At 43.2% G+C, this 21,842-nt stretch overlaps 1 pseudogene; it reads right to left on the bottom strand.

Moving 5' to 3' along the window:
• Positions 1 to 17,806: 17,806 nt before the first annotated feature.
• LOC120702773 lies at positions 17,807 to 21,291 on the bottom strand (annotated as a pseudogene).
• Between the last annotated feature and the right edge of the window lie 551 nt (positions 21,292 to 21,842).

The raw sequence follows: 21,842 nt of genomic DNA, 5'->3' as shown, positions 1-21,842 counted from the left end.
GGGTCGATATAAGCTTCCTCAATGGAGACTAGGATTCACACGTGGGTGCACGGGGTGAATTTGAACTTCAGTAAAACAAATCCTTGTGTTCATTGCATTTACATTTGTTTTGTGGATTTGAGGAGCTCTCCATTAGACACTTGTGTCTTGGAGATATTGTTGTTTCGTATGAGCAGGATCTGAGTGAACCTGCTCAAGGAACTTCTCTGAGCAGACTCTACAATTGGGGTTTGAATTTACATTCATTTATTAGCACTACTCTTATTGTGTTCACTCTGTTCTGAGTGAACTCGGAAGTTCCGGATTGACAAACCCGAAAGTTCCGAGTTCACCTACTGTCTAGCCCAAATCCGTAAGTTCTGGATTTGAAACCCGGAAGTTCCGGGTTTGGCAGACAGTGAATTTAATCCGCTGCATTTGAGTGAAAATTTGTAGATGCGCCTATTCAGCTCCCCCTCTAGGCGACATCACGGTCCTTTCATATATGAATGCACAGTACCACTATCAGGCTCTTCAGCAAAGGCATATGGATCAGGTGATAGACTTGGCCCAGACTTTTCAGCGAGGTCTTAGCCTGAGAGACACTCAGATTCAGGGGCTTCAGGAGGCTGTTGCTGGGAGAGATAACGCCATTGCATAGTACGAGCTTCAGGTTATGGAGCATGGTGTTGAAATAGTGCAACGCAACACAGTGATTGCTTTTCTTTAGGAGCAGGTTCACGAGCTCCAAATGGAGCTGGGTGATGCTATGGACCATATTGGTATGCTCCATGAGCAGCCAATACCCCCAGTTGTCTCAGCCGAGCCTGCAGCAGAAGAAGAAGACCCAGAGGTAATTGAGGGAGTTTCAGAGATAGATTCCGAGCACGCACCTGCCGAGCCTAACCCTCAGCCGGACGACTCTTCCTCCGGCAGTGCTTCCTCTGTGGGCAACCTCGACGACTTCTTGGCATCTTAGGATTGTCTTAGATAGTGTGTGATCTTCCTTGTTGTAGTATATGTACATAGGGAAGGAAATGTTGTAAAATAGCCCTAGGAAGGAGTGCCACTTGTTGTAATATATGTGGTAAGAAAGTGTGATGCTAGGTTTGTAATATAAAGACTACCTTGGATGTACTATAGTCGTGGCTACCAATTTGGAAATCTTGATCTTTCTTCTTGCCAACTTTTCTATCTCTTTATCTGTGCATCTTTAGGGTAGTTAATGAATACCGAAGTGATAGAGTACGAAGTTATCTAACAGCTGACCAAATTTTGAGCTATGTTGGTTGAGCAAATATGTGTTATGCATATTGTGTTACACCGCATCTTGTTAAATTCTGCTGATTTTGTTTTGCTGTCCAATGTATGATCATTGCACATACCATTAATTTTGGGAGCAAGAATAATGTATTTAATGGATGTTTTCCATAATTACAGATGGTTGGTCATACCCGTGGATCGCCTGAAGGTTTCGGCCGTGAAACTGGCAGTGGATCTCAGCAGCCACTGCCACCACCGCCGAATCTGGCTAAGCTAATGGCCATGCAAACCGAATTGCTCCGTCAGCTGGTGCAAGGGCAGCAGAATCCGCCACGCCAGCAGCATGGAGGGCGTGATTCACAACCAGCGGGTTACCAGGAATTCTTTGGTACCCGACCTCCGCTGTTCAGCCGGATTGATGAACCTTTGGACGCCGATGCTTGGCTCCGTACTATTGAGTCCAAGTTTACTTTGCTAGCAGTACCTTGTGCTGATGCGAACAAGGCCCAATTCGCCGCCCAACAGCTTCGTGGCACCGCTCGCATTTGGTGGGATCACTATTGTGCTATGCAGCCTGCTGGACATGTTATATCTTGGGACACTTCATATTCCCGAGGTACTGATTGAGAGAAAGCTGAATGAATTCTTGGCTTTAAATCAAGGGACCCGCACTGTTCTTCAGTATGCTCAAGCCTTCAATCATTTGTGCTAGTACGCAGGCTGTCATGCGGATACTGACGCCAAGAAGCGCGACCGTTTTCGTCATGGCCTCAACACCAAGCTCAAGGAACGCCTGAACCTTGTTCAGCCAAATACTTATAATGAGCTGGTCAATATGGCCATTACTCAAGAAGATTGTATCGCCGCGCATCGTGCTGAGAAGAAGCGAAAGGCACCAACGGGACCCCGAGTGCTCAGCCACCAAGGTATCGTCTGGTGCATAATACTCCACCAAGAGCTCCACAGAGAAATGCCCCAACGGGCAGGTTTGTTTTTAGGCCACCTTAGCAACCGGGAGGATTCAGACCTCCAGTTTTTCAGCAGCCGCAGTAGTTTGGCCCAAGGCCAAATGCCCCACAGTTCAATTGTGGGAACGGTGACAATCGATGCTTTAATTGCGGCAGTACTTCCCATTTCGCCAGGAATTGCCCGCAACCCAAGAAGTCTTATCCAGGGCAGAACTCCAATCAGAACAACAAGCGCAAGGGCAAGAAGCAAATGGTGCAAGTCCGATAGGGGTGAGTTAATTTCACTACTCTTGCAGAGCTTCCTGAAGGAGCACCAGTCATGTCGGGTATTTTCTCTATCCACAATAAACCCGTAGTCATATTATTTGATTCTGGTGCAACTCATAACTTTATAAGCGCCAAATTTGGAGCAAGGATAGGATTGGATTTTTGTCATACCAAGATGTCCTGCAGGATAGCAACCCCTGGTGGGAAGATAGCTTCCAATCAAATCATTAGACATGTGCCAATTAAGTTGGGTAGCAATTTGATAAAGACATATCTGATCTTGTTGAATTTAGAAGGCATGGATGTTATTTTGGTCATGGATTGGATGACTAGACATAAAGTACTGTTAGATATCTCTTCCCGAGCTATTGAGGTAGATTCACCTTATCAAGGAGCCAACATACTTTATCTGCCACAACGAGAGTGCTTCAACTCTTGTGCCTATGCCACAAAAGAAATTAAAATTGAAGATATTCCTGTTGTGTGTGAGTATGCGGATGTATTTCCAGATGATTTGCCTGGAATGCCCCTGATAGAGATATTGAATTCGTTATCGAGCTTCAACCCGGTACCGCCCCTATTTCTAAGAGGTCGTACCGTATGTCTCCAAATGAGTTAGCAGAATTGAAAATCCAACTTCAAAACCTTCTTGACAAGGGTTTTATACGTCTGAGTGCTTCACCATGGGGATGTCTAGCCCTGTTTGTGAAGAAGAAAGACAACAGTTTGAGGCTATGTGTTGACTATCGACCACTCAATGCGGTCACTATTAAAAACAAGTATCCTCTTCCCCGCATTGATATCCTATTTGATCAGTTAGCTGGAGCCAAGATTTTATCTACAATTTATCTTCGTTCTGGCTACCATCAAATAAAGATCAAGCCTTGTGACATTCCAAAAACAGCTTTCTCGACCAGATATGGACTCTATGAGTATCTGGTTATGTCTTTTGTTCTTATCAATGCCCCGACATATTTTATGTACCCGATGAATTCAGTCTTCATGCCGGAGCTTGATAAATTCGTTGTGGTGTTCATCGATGACATTTTGATCTACTCCAATAATGAAGAAGATCATGCTTAGCATTTACGCATCGTTCTTCAACGATTACGAGATCATCACCTTTATGCAAAATTCTCCAAGTGTGAATTTTTGCTAGATAATGTGAAATTTTTAGGTCATACTATCTCCAGTGAAGGTATATCAGTTGATCCAACTAAAGTGCAAGAAGTGATGGATTGGGAACCTCCGACGTCAGTTCATCAGATTCGTAGTTTTCTCGGTTTAGCTGGATACTATCGTCGATTCATTCCTGATTTCTCCAGAATAGCCAAACTTATGACGGAGTTATTAAAGAAAGGAGTGAAATTTGCTTGGGATGATAAATGTGAAGAAGCCTTTCAAACCCTCAAAGCGCGACTAACTACTGCTCCAGTGCTGGCTACACCGGACAGTACCAAACCTTTTGATGTCTATTGTGATGCTTCTGGTACGGGACTTGGTTGTGTACTTATGCAAGACAAACGGGTGATCACGTATGCATCAAGAGCTCTCCGGAATCATGAGATGAACTATCCAACACATAATCTGGAGTTAGCAGCTGTCATTCATGCTCTAAAGCTCTGGAGACATCATCTTATGGGAACTCATTGTAACATTTATACTGACCATAAGAGCCTCAAGTATATCTTCACCCAAGCTGATCTCAACATGAGACAGAGACGCTAGATAGAATTTATAAAGGACTATGATCTAGAAGTGCACTATCATCCAGGAAAAGCTAATGTGGTTGCGGATGCACTCAGCCGTAAGTCACAATGCCATTGTCTATTTGTAGAGACATTCAACGAAACTCTATGCCAGGAAATGATGAAACTAAATCTAGAAATGGTACCTCAAGGAAGTCTGAACCATATAGCTGTCGAGCCTACACTTCATGATAGCATCATCATGGCACAATTACATGATGAAGGTATCAAAATCATCAAGGAAAAGTTATACCAAGGAGAAGCAAATTACAAGTGTTTCCGAGTGGATCATAAAGGAGTTTTATTGTTTGAATTTCGTCTTGTTGTACCCAAGAATCACCAGTTTAGAAAACAAATCCTTAATGAAGCATATCTATCGAAGTTTTCTATTCATCCCGGTAGTACCAATATGTACCAGGATCTTAAACAGAATTTATGGTGGACTCGAATGAAAAGAGAGATAGCCAAATATGTTTCTGAGTGTGATGTCTGTCAAAGAGTTAAAACTAGTCACTTGAAAGTAGCTGGTACTCTCCAACCTTTACCCATTCCATCCTGGAAATGGGAGGACATCAGTATGGATTTTATCGTTGGCTTACCCAACACTTCGCAGAAGCATGATTCTATTTGGGTAATCGTTGATAGACTCACCAAAACCGCTCATTTTATTCCTGTGAATACCACTTATTCTGCCAAGAGGTATGCAGAGATTTATCTCGACCAGATTGTCCGTCTGCATGGAGTTCCAAAGACGATCATTTCTGATCATGGGGCGCAGTTCATTGCACGTTTCTGGGAGCAATTGCAAGAATCCCTTGGAACCAAATTGATTCGTAGTTTATCCTATCATCCACAAACAGATGGGCAAACCGAACGGATCAATCAAATCCTTGAAGATATGTTGAGGGCATGTGCTATTCAATATGGCAAGAACTGGGCTAAGTGCTAAGCACTGGCAGAGTTTTCATATAATAACAGTTACCAATCTAGCTTGCAAATGGCACCATTTGAAGCGTTATACGGTCGAAGGTGTCGAACTCCTTTGAGTTGGTCACAAGCCGGAGAACGCAAAATTTTTGGGCCAGATCTAGTCATTGAAGCAGAAGAGAAAGTCAAAGTTATCCAGACTAATCTTAAAGTAGCCCAATCAAGACAGAAAAGTTATGCTGACAAAAGAAGAGACCCTTTAGAGTTCAAGGTAGGGGATTTTGTATATCTGCGAGTATCTCCTACTAGAGGGGTTCAACGTTTCTGCGTAAAAGGGAAATTGGCACCCCGATACATCGGACCATTTGAAATCATCGAAACTTGTGGTCCAGTTGCTTACCGAATCAGTCTTCCTTCTCAGTTGGCCGCTATTCATGATGTTTTCCATATCTCTCAACTCAAGAAATGCATCAAAGTGCCCACTGAGATCATTAAATCACAAGATATCGAAATTAAAACCGATCTATCTGATGCTGAGTATCGAAGCAGAGTTCTTGACACCAAAGAAAGAAGTACTAGAAGGGAGAAAGTTAGAATGTACAAAGTCAAGTGGAATCACCATACTGAGGAAGAAGCCACTTGGGAGACTGAAACTTATCTCCAAAGAAATTTTCCCGACTTTCTTAGAACCAATCCAGGTACCAAATCTTTCCGTACTTATTTTTCTTATAATCTCGGGGCGAGATTCCTTTTAGGGGGAAGGCTGTGACACCCTAGGTGTCTGCACGGTATAATTGTATTTATTTTATGCATCATATGCTTAATTTGCTTGAAAAATGATCTTATTGTAAAAATAAAAGGGTAGTTGTGTAAATATGATTTATTACAGGGTCCTTTCTATAGTTTAATTTGAATAGGGAGAGCTAATATTTCTTTTGTGGAGGGTTTTATGTGTAAAATTCAGTGTAATCATTACATGGTAGAAAATTTTACTTTTTAGTCTGAATTTGAGGTGAATTTGCAATGGAAAAGACAAAAGTCCATTAAATTCAAAATCCTTCTTATGTTTTCAAAATAACTCTTTAACCTTTGGTCAAATCAATTTTTGCACAACATCAAAGTTGTAGATCTTGAAAAGTTGAACAACTTTCATGTTTGGCACTTTTTCAATTGAGCCCTAGTGAGAGGTCAAGTTGACAAGTACCTTGACCTCATATATTGTGATGAGTGATTGTCGTGATGACTTGGAGGTTTTGGCGTGTTAGCTTGATTTTGGCTTGTGTTTGTGTCAGGCTAACCGCTGTGTGTGCGTTCTGTTTATGTTCTTGTGTTTCCTTCTTCAGTGCCCGTGTGGAGCGTTAGGTGTTGACGGGTGGTCAACACGTGGAGTGGACTAACCGTGGTGTAGTCGCGATTCTGTGGAGATTGCGCCGTGTGCTTGGTCTTTGGTTGCAAGTACATGGGCATCAAGTGTCAACGGAGAGCTGTCGTGGAGGTGTTGTGGCCGATGGACCGTGCGGTGGACGGCGGTGAAGGGCAGCCGGGACCGGAGCTCGGGCTGGGCGGCAGTTGTGGCGTCCACTCCTGAATCGAGGGTGCAAGCAGCGACGGATGGTGGGTTTCTTGGTTTGCACCACAAAACCAAGCAGGCGTACGGCGGTTGAAGACGCCAAGTCATGGAGGCACGGGCGTCAATCTCGGGACTGACGGAGGCGACGGACGTCGACGGCGTCTAGGGCTTCGCTGCGGGCGAGGAGGTGACGGGCGTCGGGCGGCGTCTAGGGCCGTCAGAAGGCCGAGGCGGGAACGGCGTCTAGGGCCACAGCGTGGAGGCGGGAATCTTCCCGCGCGAGGAGTTTTGGCGGTTTTCTCAAAACCGGCCATCTACCCGGGTTTCACGTACCTTCCAAAACCGTGGACCAGATCTTCATCAAGATGGCGGCATCATGGAGAAGACTTTGTTCCGAAGAAAGAACCTCAGCGTCAGATGAGATCGTGTACAGGGGGATGCTGCAGACCAACCGGTCTGACCGGTCCATGGAACCGGTCTGACCGGTCTCCGCGGGTATAAATACCCCTTCACTTGTATTAGGTCGTGCGGCTTTTGTATCTCGTCCGTGGATTGCATGTTCCTCCAGGCCACCGCCCCTGTGTCTCTCTTCCCCCGTTCTTCTCTTTAGAATAGGATTTGCTTATGGATTCGTGAGACTTTGTATTGGATTTGGTTGAGAAAGGGGGCCCTATCCTCCTTGTGCCCTCTGGGCTTTGGAATCAATCCAATCTCGTCCCTCTTGTGCTCCTTTGTGATGGATTTTTGTTTTGTTTTTGATGCACATGATCGCGACGGTTCGTAGAGCTCTTTGTAGTAATTCCCGTGCCCCTAGCTTTGTGCCAAACCCTCTGGAATCACGAGTTCCTACGAATTGAAGTTTTTGAGTTCTTGAGAAAACCCCAATCCTTCTTGATCTTCCCTCAAATTCTCAAGTATCATTGATCTTTTGGGAAAGATTTCTTGGGGATATGTTCGCAGGTTAGTTACGGAGGTATCCTCCAAGTTTCACTAGATTTGGACTTCGTTTTCTCGAGATTCCTCTTTTAAAGTCTTGTTCACAGGTTTTTCTGGGTGGCACCGGTCAGACCGAACGACAAGACCGGTCAGACCGGTCAAGACCTGTTCAGGCCACGACCGGTCAGACCGGTCCAGGCAGTCGTTTTCTGCGATTTGCATCGTATTGATTCTTTTGCTTCCACGCAACTTCCTAGGGCTTTTCGCTGGAGATAGCTTATCCATAGCTATTCTCTCATACCCTAAGTTCGAGGGCTTGTGGTGATTTGGGGGTATAGGCCGACGGATTGTTTTCAGAAGAAATTTTGATCGGCTCCCATTCACCCCCCCTCTGGTCACCGGTTTCGGTCCCTCACCTAGTTTAAAAGTTATTGTTGATTTATAGTAGGGTCCCTGGAATTTTCTGATTTTGCAAATAGATCCACCCTTCTTCCACCTCTCTCCCTCTCTGCTTCACCGCCGCTGGCGCAGTTCAGCGCTGCCCGCCGCCGAGGAGGGCCGCAGGCCAGCTCCTGCTTCCCCACCGCCCCACGCGGCACCCCAGCGACCTCCTGGACCCACTCCTCTCAGCGCTAGACTCCTCCCCTCGCCACGCCACCCCGACGAGCTCCGCGGCCGCCACCTCACCGTCGCAGTGGACAGCTCGCTGCAGAGCCTCAGCTCCCCATCTCGCGCGCGCCTCAGTACCAGGAGCAATCCCATTTCATTTTCCCCTCCTTGCCTCACCCGCTCCCTACTCAGAACCCCCAGAACATCGCCGCCGCCCGCCCGAACGCCGGCGAGCTCGAAGCTCACCGTCGCCCCGCACCTCCAGACCACCTCCGCCCGCGCTGACCCCACCAATAGCTCCGCCTTGTCCTCGCGCAGCTCACCGACCCCTCCTCGTCACATATTCTCCACCAGAGCAACCTCGCCGCCATTTCCCGAGCTCCGACCACCGTTCTTCTCCGCCGCTGTCGCCCTGCTCGCAGTGGACCACCTCGCTCCGACCATCCCAGACCCGTCCAAGCACACCATTAGGTGCGCCTTGACTTCCTCTTACTCCCCAGTCTCTTTCCCCTCGCTGCCGGTGACGAGCCTCGCCGGGATTCGGCCGGTCAAACCCTCCCCCTCGCTCTGACTCTGGCCAGGGGCATGGTTGCTAGGATTTGAAATCTTCTAGGGGCCTGGATGCAAGTATTCAGTTCTTTTCCTTTTGTTTTTAGGCTGAACTTTGAAAATGCCTAGAAATTCGTAGAAAAATCATAAAAATATAAATCCAAATGTTTTGGAATCCTTGTTACAAGGCCTACAATTTTTGTTACATACACATCTTCATTTTTGGTCTGTATTTTAATCCAAGAAAAAGGAAAGAATAAATAGGCTTTATTTGTTCTAGGTGTTATACTCAGTAACTATCTGTGATTTTTGGCTTGATTCTGTATTACAGTTTTACTAGTGCTTGGTAAAAATTTGAAATCTTGTTGACATCATTAACTAGGTCAAAGTTTCAAGATTCCTAAATCTACTAGTTTTGCTAAGTTATTTGTCCTGGTAGAAATATTTAAGTTCTGAGTGTGAAACTTTTTTCACGTATGCATGTTACTAAAACCATGTCGTTACAAAAGTTTAAGAAATTTTAGAACTGTCTAGCTATATCTTTGATTTAATGCTTGTAAAGTAGGTTTTAATTGTGATAAATAATTTACTTGCTTAGAAAATTCTGAGAATTTTTGTGTAATTCCAATTTGATCGTGTATTCATGTATGTAAAATTTAGGATCCATAAAAACTATATAACGTCCTGTACTAATTAGCTTTATTATATGTGGTTTAATTTTTTTCAAAATTATTACTTCAGTTTTTTGTATAAATAAATTCTGAAAATTTTATGGAAAGTTATTAAGCATTTGAATCATGTTTTGAAAAAATTTAAGCTTCATAGGTGTGGTATTTTGTTCTGTAGAAATTCATCTTTGTTTAAACATAATCTGATTTGAGTATTTTTCATGTAATCATGCCTTGCTGTTTTTAGCTAAGCTTTTTACTACAAGCTGCTGATTAGATGTACTACCTTGCATAAATTTTGTAGCTGCAGAATCTATTCTTAGCTTATGTTTAAAAATAGTCAAAGCCGGTCAACCCCCTCCCCTCGCTCTGACTCCGGCCAGGGGCAGAGAAAAACGGTGGTCGGAGCTCGGGAAATGGCGGCGAGGTTGCTCCGGTGGAGAATAGGTGATGAGGAGGGGTCGGTGAGCTGCGCGAGGACAAGGCGGAGCTATTGGTGGGGTCAGCGCGGGCGGAGGTGGTCTGGAGGTGCGGGACGACGGTAAGCTTCAAGCTCGCAGGCGTTCGGGCGGGCGGCGGCGATGTTCTGGGGGTTCTGAGCAGGGAGCGGGCATGATATCACAAGTAGTGATGATGATGTTGAGGATGAAGCTTACAGGATTGAGTGGAGGCATGAGAAGGGCCTTGCTCAGGAGGAAAGTGAAGAGGAGGAGGAAGAAGAAGAAGGTGATGAGAAAGAGGAAGATATAAATGAGGAGAAATCAGCTAAAGCGGCTGTGGCCATGGTTTTCAGGCCTCGATATGCTTATGGCACAGCTCCTACAAATTATTATGGAGATGAAATGACAGAAACAGTGAAGAAGCTGAGAGGAGAAAATCCTTATGCTGAGGAGAGGACTGCCAGGGATCTCAGATTCTGGAGTCGGTTCCAGCAGGACTTCTACACCACAGTTATTATGAAGAAGTCCAAAATTACTCATGAGGCTCAGTTTGTTGACTAGGAATATATGGAGAGGAAAAACAATGATATATTTAATGAAGTTATTGCTGCTTGTGAGGATAAGAGGATTAGTCACCTTATGGGTTTCAAGCATGGATGGAACAAGGAGATCATCACTCAGTTCTATGCTACAGTTTTCTTTGGGTATCATGAGAGCGAGAGGGCAATGTTCTGGATGACAAAAGAACAGAAATATCATATCACCTTCCCAGATTTTGTCTCTCTTTTCCGCCTTGAAGAGGCTGACATTTAATATCCAAAGCTCCATGATGCAGGTGTGCTTGAGCCTAAGGAAATGCATTTTATGTATTCAAAGAACATGAGAGGTAGCTGAGGCAAAGTGAGTGGCCTCTACACCTACTATGGGGTCCTGAACAGGCTTTTCAGGAAGACATTGACCCCTAGAGATGGAAACCCCTCTGATGTGATACTTTTTCAGAGGAACTTGATGGCAGCTATGAGACCTGGAGCACCTCAGTTTAGTGTTGGGGATTTTATTTGGCAAGAGATCAAGCTTCTCTCTGAAAATTTTCAGAAGATTTGCAGCTATAGTCCCTACATTATGCATATGATTTGGAAAGTAATGGGGAAAAATTCCCAAATGATATTAAGCACAAGCCTCTGAGGCCTCCAGTGATCAAAGCACCTAGACTTCCATCCCCTCCAGCAGCAGAAGAAGAAGAGGAAGAAATTCAGATTGAGTGAGATCAGCAGCAGCACTCCCCTACTGCCCAGACTGGGGCCGGTCTGACCGGTTCCCAGGACCGGTCTGACCGGTCACCCCTGAGGCAGCGCAGTCACTGTCACAGCTCATCCTCTCCCATCAAGAAGTTGTTCAATTTGTTTATTGGCATGTGCAAGAGCCAAAGAGATATTGAGGTAGAGCAGCAGAGGCAATGGAGGGCAAGCAAGAAAGAAAGGAATTCAGTGAAAATGATGCACAATGCGATGAATCTTCAATCGCCTCGCTCACCTATCTCTCCTACACCACCAGAGCCAGTGATTCCATCTGTGGAAGAGAGGATGCAGGGATATGCTGATTTTGGGTACTTTGAGCAATATGGCCATATCTTCTATCCAGATGTTGGTGGCTCATCATATGCTCCTCCACCTCCACCTCCAGATACTTATGGACTAGGAGCATTATCGGCAGCTGCACCTTTCTATGCACCACCACCCCCGCCATTCATTGGCAGCAGCAGCTTTGGATCAGTCTCCTCCTCGATGATGGCACCTTTGCACGGTACTCAGGCTGCGACTCATGGTCTTTCTGCAGGAGAGTTAGCCGCTGCACGTCTATCTAATGCACTCTTTGCACCACATTTTGGTATGTCTAGCTCTATATCATCCTTCTCTAATTCTTCGCTAGACATAAGTCTAAATTCTCTTGAAGCCACTACTCTTCCTGAAAATGCTTATCTGGTTTCAAATCTTTGGTTAGACACTCATGATTGGAATGGACAATTTCCTTCGGGTGGCAATGAAAGTGGTGGCGGCAATGGACAGTAGAAGTCGAGTTGAAGCTCTTCTCCCAGGACCTTTCTGGTGATAGATGACAAAGGGGGAGAAGAACAAAGATTAAAAGCTTCAAAATGAGTGAAAGAGAGCAGATTTCATAGTTGAGCTCAGCTTTTTAGCCTGACCGGTCTGACCAGTCTCCCATTTTCTAAAACTCTTGAGTTTGTAATAAATTCTAAATCTATTATTTGTGGACTTGAGAACTTGTAATGTGTGCTACTGGGTGTAATGAACCTTATTTATGTTATCTAGAAGAATTTGTGTTAGTTTGATGCATAATGGATGATGAAATGTGTTTTTGGCTGGCTGTCTGGGACAGACCGGTCTGACCGGTCGGCCCCAGATAGAGCCATATTCTTTTCTGTTTTGATTAATTTGATCTATCTTGTCATATGCATCACGTGTAGTATTTTTGCAGGCACACATACACTTTTTGCACCCCATGAATTCTGAGATATAGGGGGAGCTCCTATTTGTTTTAAATATGTGCAAATGGCATTTGAGGCCTTGTCTTATGAATTCAATTCAAAGCACATATTGAGGGGGAGCTCAGGATTATATCTAAGAATTTAAAACTTTTATTTGATTCATTTGTAAGTTTTAATCAAGTTGGTCATCAATCACCAAAAAGGGTGAGATTGAAACTGCATCTAGGCCCCTAATGAATTTTGGTGAATTGAATGACAAAATGATTAAAAGACTAATGCCTTGTCTAAGATATCATGAGCAGGAATTTATTTTGTATATCATTTTTTGTATTGGCTCATGTATCAAGGAATCAAATAAAAAAGAGCTCACTGTTGAAAGTTAAGCATGTTGTGATAAGTAATGAGAAACAAGTATTCATGCAATGTTGATATATGGTTTCTATTCATGGCTTGACATATTTGAAGAATATTTGAGATATAAAATTGTTGAAAGTATTATTACAAGGCTTCATGGAGTTAAACAAAAAGAGAAGACATACACCTATGTGCTACATATTGGTCTTATACATGGAAGCTTGCAATGCATGGAACATGGTTATCATTCATGACTACAAAGCAAAGACAAGTACATTATGAAGATAGATAGAAACAAGTGCTTATGTGTTATGTGATGGTTTCTAAATATGGCTTATCAAAGTGAAGTATGCTTTGTCTAAATTGTTAAAGGTTCATGATTACAAAGCAAGACAAAGAAATAAAGATATGAGAATGAAATAGGGAATTCATTGTTGATGTGCAAAGCTTAGCTCAACATGGCAAGGGTAAGTGATGAAGAAGCCAACCGAGATGACTAGTGCGAGGACTAAACGTGTTTTGGTGAAGCGACGGCTTACCATGTGTGCAAGTGCTAAGGTGAAGTGCTAGTATCCGTGGGGTGTTCGAAGTATCATATCCAAGCCTTGATTGAGAGAAGCAATGCAATGCATCAAATATTTTATTTGAGTGACTTGGGTATTCAAGGACAATTTTGCAAAATGTTTTGGAACTCTAAGTCACTAGCTCAAGTATGGATTTGCTCAAAAAGGATATTGTGCAATGTTGAAATCCCAAAGTGAAGAAAGTCAAAGTATGGCAAAAATGAACCAATTCAAGGCTCAAGTGGTTGAAACGTGTTTCATATTTAATCTTGAGTATAGGTACGCCGTACTATCAAGAGGGATGCAACATTGATTGATTGACATAGTCAAAAGTGCTCATAGGTCACCCCAGGTGAGAATCCTGAGAGAAAACCCTGAGAACTAACTTTGTGCTATTTGGATGATCAAGTGTTGACTTGGTGGACCAAGTAGAGCACCTAAACTTGGGTTTGGGCTTCTCTGGCCCAGACCGGTGACCGGTCTGACCAATCTGGGTATAACGACTAGTTGATTTGAACAGACCGGTCTGAGGGACCGGTCTGGCCGGTCTGCATTGACAGTTACAACGGCTAGATTTTAGAAGTGGGGTATTTATACCCCTCAGCCCTCTCCTTTGTGGGCTGCTGGTTCCCTGACCTTTCTAGAGCTCCTAGAAGCAATTTCTTGACCAGCTAGCTCTCCTCAACACTCTTTGTGAGTTGATCCTTTTAGATTGCATATCTTTGAATTGGGTAGAGAGATTGAGCAAGTGTGAGATTGAAGAGCATTGTGAGAGCTGCATTTTGAGCAGCAAGTGAGCAACCATAGCTTGAGCACCTTTGAGATTAGTTAAAGCTTTCAAATTGCATTTGTTAGTCTTGGAGGTCTTCCTCCTAGACGGCTAGGCGTCGCCGGCTAGCTCCCAACATCGTGATGAGCAGCGGCAAGTCTGTGCGGGCGTGATCTTGCCCCCATGGTGGAAAGGATCAAGATAGTGGAATCGGGGAAGTGGTTAAAAGAGACCCAACTCAAGGGATTGAGTTGAAAGAGACTCACACCCAACGAGTTCCTCAACGGAGACGGAGGATTCATGGTGGTGAATCTGAACTTCGGGAAACAAATCCTTGTGTCTCCTTTGTGGTTTGCCTCACTACTTTGAGTTCTAGCATTTGTTTTATAATTCCGCATCGATCTACTTTGGTGTGCTGTTTCTGTGTGTACAGAGACTTGCAATACATTTATAATCACCTGCAGGAACACTACATCAAGTTGTATTAGTGCTAGAGCTCGAGGAGGGGAGAAACTCTGATATTTGTGCAGGCTCTGCAAGTGACCGGTCTGACCGGTCACCCAAACTGGTCTGACCAGTTTGTCTCTTGAGTCAGCGTCTAAGTGTTAGACCGGTTTGACCGGTCTGCCTGACCGGTCTGACCGGTCAGAGGCTGACAGTTTGTTTTAAGTATTGAAATTTGCAGAATTTGTTGAAACGCCTATTCACCCCCTTCTAGGCGACATTCGAGGTCCTTTCAGCTTCTGCTCGTGTATTCAGCAATGTTCATGCTTGTTTATGTTTATTTAGCTCATTTTTCCTTTCTAACGAATATAGAAGGCCTTAAAAATATATGTACCAAACTCCTAAAAGATACCAATAGTTTATATCAACATATTGACTTTTTTAGTTTAATAGTGCATTCAAACATATAGAAAACAGTAAGGTTGAATTTTCAATATTGAATATCAAATTAAATAGTTTTAATCAAAATTTAAACACTATACAAAAATAATTAATATAAAGACATAACATTAATTTCTAAACACTAAGGGTTTTTATCTTGACCAAATACATTGCCACGCAGGTGCAGCACAAAAATCAATGGTCAAATAATACTTAATAATTTATCCTAACGTGAATATACTCTTTATTGAGACCTTGCTTACATTGTTGTGTAATGTTTGGACTATGAATGCATCTATTTGCCAAGTTATCGCATTAAATTGGTCATTTTACAAGTTGTCGAACCGATCTGCACCCACCTGTCAAGTTATTGCACTAAATTGAACATTTTATAAGTTGTTGGACCAATTTGCACCCACATGACAAGTTGTTGTACCGATCTGCACCCACCTGACAAGTTGTTGTATGGTGGGTGCAATTTACTCTAGTTTTTATTAGCTATCCTATTATTCCTTTTTAGTTTTACATATTTCAACTCTTGCAGAATGTGGAGTAATTTTAAAGTTCTGGAAGAAGAAATTATGCATTATAAAATAATAACCGCAAGAACCATTAAAATAGATCATGTAATTTTTTTGGAAACAACATACTGTTTCTTCCATGCATAGTAAAATAAAGTCCAAAGCACCGAGGTGAGCCGGTCAGACTATTGGTCATGCTCCTTCAATTAGTTGGCGCAAATTAAGGAGATAATGCACATAGTCTGGATCTAATGAGAACTTTCCATCCATACCTCCACAAGTAATTAGTTGGAGCAAATCAAGGATAGCCTGCCGTGCGATGCTTGCTCCAATTCATTGAAACGAAACCATTACTAGCATACAACGCGGTCATTACTACCGCATTGCATTGGAGTAGTCATGTGTTGGCTCGTCGGAGCTCCGTTAAAACTAGCGGCGGGTGCTCAATACTATTCAACTCGCAGTAAGTTAAATAGACCAGTTCACGAAGAATACACCCACACTCTCAGTTGCAACTAATGTGGTCATTCTAGTTGCAACCGGGTCAGTCTGAGTTGCAACCAGTTCACAGCAATTGCAACTGGATCTGTCCGAATTGCAACCGGTTCGTGTCCAGTTGCAATTGGCATCAGTCTGAGTTGCAATTGGTTCGAGTCCAGTTGCAACCAGGTCGGGCTGAGTTGCAGCCGGTCCGTGACCCGTTGCAATGTGTTCGCGTTGCAATTAGTTCCGTCCAGTTGCAATTGGTCAATTCTTCATGTTGCAATTGATGTAGTCTTTCGATTGCAACTACAGGATATAAATGCATTTTGTACATAGAATACACCTTGTATGTATATATATATATATATATATATATATATATATATATATATACATATATATATATGTACATATATATATATGTACATATATATATATGTACATATATATATATATACATATATATATATGTACATATATGTACATATATATATGTACATATATGTACATATATATATGTACATATATGTACATATATATATCTGTATATATGTACATATATATATATGTATATATGTACATATATATATATATGTATATATGTACATATATATATATATATGTATATATGTACATATATATATATATATGTGTGTATATATATGTGTGTGTGTGTGTGTGTGTATACACACACAGGTTAAAACTAAGATGTAATTATGTTATTGTTGTTGTTGCAATTCAGAGTACATATAGTTGCAATTACATATTATTTTAAAAAAATTGTTGAAATATATCATTCATGGATCTTATTTTGTCCGGCATATTTTTTTCAACATGCTTCAAACGGATTTGAAATCACATTTATGGTTCAGGAGATATCGCATTTTTTAGATTCAAATCAAGGAAAGATTTTTCCACATACAAGCTTCTGGTGGGTTGTTTGTGGAATGGCGTGGCCTCATATAATTGGTTGGCTTCATTGCTGTATTGCTCTTGGGCACTGATTGGTGGTTCGAGAGAGACTATGCATCCGTAATAGGCACTGCACCTTGTTGCATTTTAGCCTCCGTGTGTGTATATATATATATATAATGCATGTGATATTTTATATAATGCTTTATATATGATGCATGCGATGTTTGTTGTTATATATATTGATATATGCTAGAGTGGGTCCTTTATACGTAAAAAACAAAAAATAGATTTTTTTTGTCACTTTGACGTGTGCCAGGGCCATGGCACACGACAAAGTGATCATATGGGCCTGTCTGTGAAAGCCGTGGCACACGGCGAAGTGAACGGGCGCGACACACGGCGAAGCCTTGTCACTTAGCCGTGTGCCGCGGTCGTGGCACACGGCGAAGCTGTGCTACTGCCGGGCCCATCCCACCAAGTTCGCCGTGTGCCGTAGGTCTTGACACACTGCGGATTCCTCCTAACGCCGTCAACTAAATGACACACGTCTGCTCACTTTTTTTTGCCGTGCGCCTGAAAAAACACTCGACGAAGTTGTTTGCCATATGCACGGGAAATGGCACACGGTAAACTCGGTCTTTGCCGTGCCAGTGGCTGCCGTCGGCGGTTTGCCATCAGCCACTGTAGGCGAAGCATTCGCCGTGTGGCTGGACAGCTTCGCCATGTGCCTTTGGCACACGGCTAAGTCTTGATTTCTCATAGTGATGGTACCTTGACATCTCTCCTATGCAATCGGAAAATAAAAAATCATCATCTCAAAATAAATCAGGTGCTAAAACAAATCTAAAATTAGTTTCTCCATATAAGAAAGGGGAAGGGCCTGCAATTAAGATCCAGAAATACTGATAGATTATCACATGGTTTGCTTTTATTGCAATCCCAGTTACATTTCATGAGTCTTAAGCCAAAAGAGTCTAAGGAAATTTTGCACCTGAAAAAATAAGTTCTACATTATATTGCTCACGGTGTTCACAGAGCTCACGGCTTGATTCATTCACACCCTTCTTCAGCATATAAGCTGAAGTTTACAACTTCAAATTTCCCAAAACGCTACAATCGTTAACCATCTGACATGCGTTCAAAGAAGACCTTGGCTCGTGGAGAAGCTCTCCTATATTTTACCAACTCTGTAACCACAGCTTCATTAGATTTTGAACAGTCTTCATCAATACAGACATGGAATTCTTCAAGCCGTCTTGCCTTGGACAATACAAACTTGATAAAATTCATCTCACTTAGCGTGCAAGTCATACCAACCACATTAACACATATGAGTTTGGAGAGCAAATCACCAGTCCATTGTGCATTCAGAAAGTCAATGTCAACTTCATCATTCTCAGAAGATAAATCATTGACCTGCAACAAAGATGAGAAATTATATAGGCTTGCATACAAATGATGTTAAAAAAAACAATGCACCATTAGTTTTTCTAACTACCACTTCAAACTACCTCAATATACAAATCTTCAAGTTTCGGAACATTCCTGAGCAGACAGAATACGGATAAAACACTAGACAATAGGCTCAGGCTTGTATCCAGTGATAAACTCTTCAGATCGTTGAAGGTGCAGGAGAGTCCCTCCAGGATGTTATCATCTCCTTCCTGAAATATTGAACAGTTAGGCACTTACTCCCTCCATCCTGAAATATGGAAATGGAGGAAAGACTCTCCTACCCCTAATTATTAAGCATTGAGACTCTATTTGGATAACTAAATATGCGCTAATTAATGTAGCATGCTCTTGCACCTCCCCCACATGTACCTCCCCCTACATGGCTGCATGCACGTTTTTCTATTGGAAAAGACCCGAAAACGATGCACAATTAAGATGGTTTGATCCACTCTCAACCTAAAATGTCTTACATTTGAGTACAAAATTTGAACTCTAGAATGCCCTAGACGGAGGGAGTAGACTACAAGGCCAAGAGATAGGTGATGGAAAGTATTTTGTCTTCATCTCTTATTTGGTATAGTTAAATGTTTTGTTCATGAGATAATCCTAGCAATTTAAATCACATAAGAAACATCCATTGAATTAATCAGTTATCAAAAGAAAGACCATGTTAACGGTCTGAATTAATCAGTTATCAAAAGAAAGACCATGTTAACGGTGAGACCAAACAATCAGGCAGCAGCCTCCACATCCACATGCAGCTTCCAACTGCAGTTGCGCCCCTTCAACCCATGGCAGCAACTCAATTGCCGATGTGCTCAGGGAGCCAGGAGGGGAACAGAGAGGAGAGTGATGAAAGCAGCATGTAATTTCATTTTTTTCCATGGGACTTGTCCAATGTATGGGAGTGGGTTCTCAATTTTCGTTGCGACGAGCAACTTGCACAATGTATAGGACCTGGCTCCATAATTATAGGACAATGTAATAAGACTCCCCGTATAGGTCCTTGGAAAAATCATAATATATAATCAGAATATTTGTGGTTTTTTATTGTTCCTTTTGGTACTTGAGTCTAAAATGTCTAGCATTTAAGATTGAATGGAGTGTTGTGCCCAGAATACATTCGCTAAGGGGTTGTTTGGTTCCAGGGGCTAAACTTTAGACCATGTAGAATTTTAGTATTTAGAAGTATTAAATAAAGGTTAATTATAAAACTAACTGCAGAACCCTAGGGCTAAACTGCGAGACGAGTCTATTGAGGTATATTAATCCATAATTAGCGGATGGTTACTGTAGCATCACCGTAGCAAATTATGGATTAATTAGGCTCATTAGATTCGTCTCGCGAATTAGCACTCAGCTGTCAAAAAACATTTATAAACAGATTTTATTTGATACTATAAAATGGTAAGATTCCTTTTGATGTGACAGGGACTTAAAAAAAAGTCCTGGAAAACAAACAAGCCCTAAGGGAACTTGTCTCTATGTGTATTTAAAGTTCTGCTAGGTTGAGACTACCAGTTTAAAACCCACTGCCCTCGCATATCCATCGGATGCATTATGTTGCTCCACAGCACAAGCAGTAGCATGGAAATCTGTATGGACTTTGGACCATATGTATTCTGGACAATCCAAGTCAGAGTTAATTTAGACTGGCACAACTATCATGTGAAAGTAAGACATCTATGTTTAAATTAACGTTGGAATTCATTCGCGGGGTACCAAGCTTGTGCATCCCATGAACATATTTCCCCACAGCAATTTTCAGATAACCTCCTACTAGCAGAAAAGATGTTTCGTGAAACAGAAGAAAACAGTTTTACCTCTATTTGCAGGTGGAGGGACCTGACCCAAGCCAACCCTGCCATATGCTTGACGAAATCTTGGTCATAGGGGCACTCGATTCGGACTCCCTCAAGGGATGGGAGATCACCAATCATCCACCCATAATAAAAAATGTCAGCTATATGAAAGAAACGAAGTTTGGGAGCCTGAATAACCCAATGATCATTCCCGGCATCGCTATAAGGAAGCCGCAGCAGCATAAGCGAAAGTGCTTCGAGCATTGGGGATGTAGCAATTAACAACTGCAACTCCCTCGTGCCTTCTGGAAAGCCGACATTGCTTAGGTGTAGAGATGTCAGATTTGGGAGCCCTGCGAAGCCTGGGGGCGTGGTTGGGACATCGCAGCGTCGGAGATAGAGAAATGTGAGCTCGCGGCTTAAGAAGATGGAGGGATGCAGCGTGTGGATCGAATCTTCCTGCCCCCGGTGGAATGTAAGCTCGAGGGTTTGGACCCCCTTCAGCTCCAGGAGGCGGAGCCAGCGGTCGGTGTGGCGGAACGACGCCTCCCCGATGGCTCAGTGGCGGAACTCGCGGACGGGGCATGAGTAGCGCCAGAGGACGCCGGTGACGGCGCCAGGGTTCTCTCTCCCGTCCCATTCGAACTTGAGGGAGGGGACGGACTGCCAGCGGCGGCGCCAGGCGCGGGCAAGGGCTGAGGTGCGGACGGCGTCGCGGAGGGGTAGGCGGGAGAGGATGGCGTTGAGCAGATCCGGCGGGAGGGATTCCAGGACATCCGCCGCCGCGCCCGGCAACGGAAGACGCGGCCTCTGCCGCGGCGGCGCGGCATCCATCTTCTTCGACGATTCGGATTCTAGGCCATTGCTGTCCGCGCCCAAAAACAAAAAAGGATTCAGCTCCGAGCTCATTAGAAGCGAAGGAATGCCACCCCACCCCGAAGAACAAGAGAAACCAGCGAAACGCACCTCGATGGATGACTGGATTCGCCGGCGACACGGGAGGAGGACGGACGCCGGCGGTGACGGCGGACGAGCTCAGCCGAGCAGCTCACTGCTGCTGTGTTGGAACCGCTCTGCCGTAGGTCGGAATGAAAAGATGGCCCAGGCCCATCCTTGTCGCCAGTCTTCTGTATTGCCAAGGCCCATCTATCGTTACCTCGCCCATCCTCAATATCTTTCCAAAACATAGTATGCACTCGCACCATTAAATACACAAAATGCACGCATCCCATATGAATGCTTTTGAGAGATTAGATTGATACATAACACGTGGAGGTAATTCCCTGTGAGCCAATATAAAAGTTTTCAATTCCTTATTTGCCACTAGCAAGGTACAAAATAGTCCGATAATAGCTCGTTATTGTCCGCTATTGGCTTTTTAAGAGATCTCCCGCTACGCTATACAATATTTGTCCGCTATGTCCGCTATAGGGGTTTTTTATAGGATTTAATGATAATAAATATCCGCTACTTCCGCTAAAGATGTAGCCAAAAGAAATAAAGAATCAATATAACTAGGGTGGGCCATAGACAAAGCATCACGGGCACAGTTAGGCAGTCAAGTGACGTGTTGAGTCTATTTTAGAATATTAGACCAATGATGCTTCTAATTTTATATGTATTATGGACGTATGACTATGAAAAATTTGTTGAAATTGGTTGCAT

This window comes from Panicum virgatum, chromosome 1K (assembly GCF_016808335.1).
Source record: "Panicum virgatum strain AP13 chromosome 1K, P.virgatum_v5, whole genome shotgun sequence".
Classification (NCBI taxonomy): domain Eukaryota; kingdom Viridiplantae; phylum Streptophyta; class Magnoliopsida; order Poales; family Poaceae; genus Panicum; species Panicum virgatum.
This window is presented reverse-complemented; position numbering and strand designations above follow the sequence as displayed.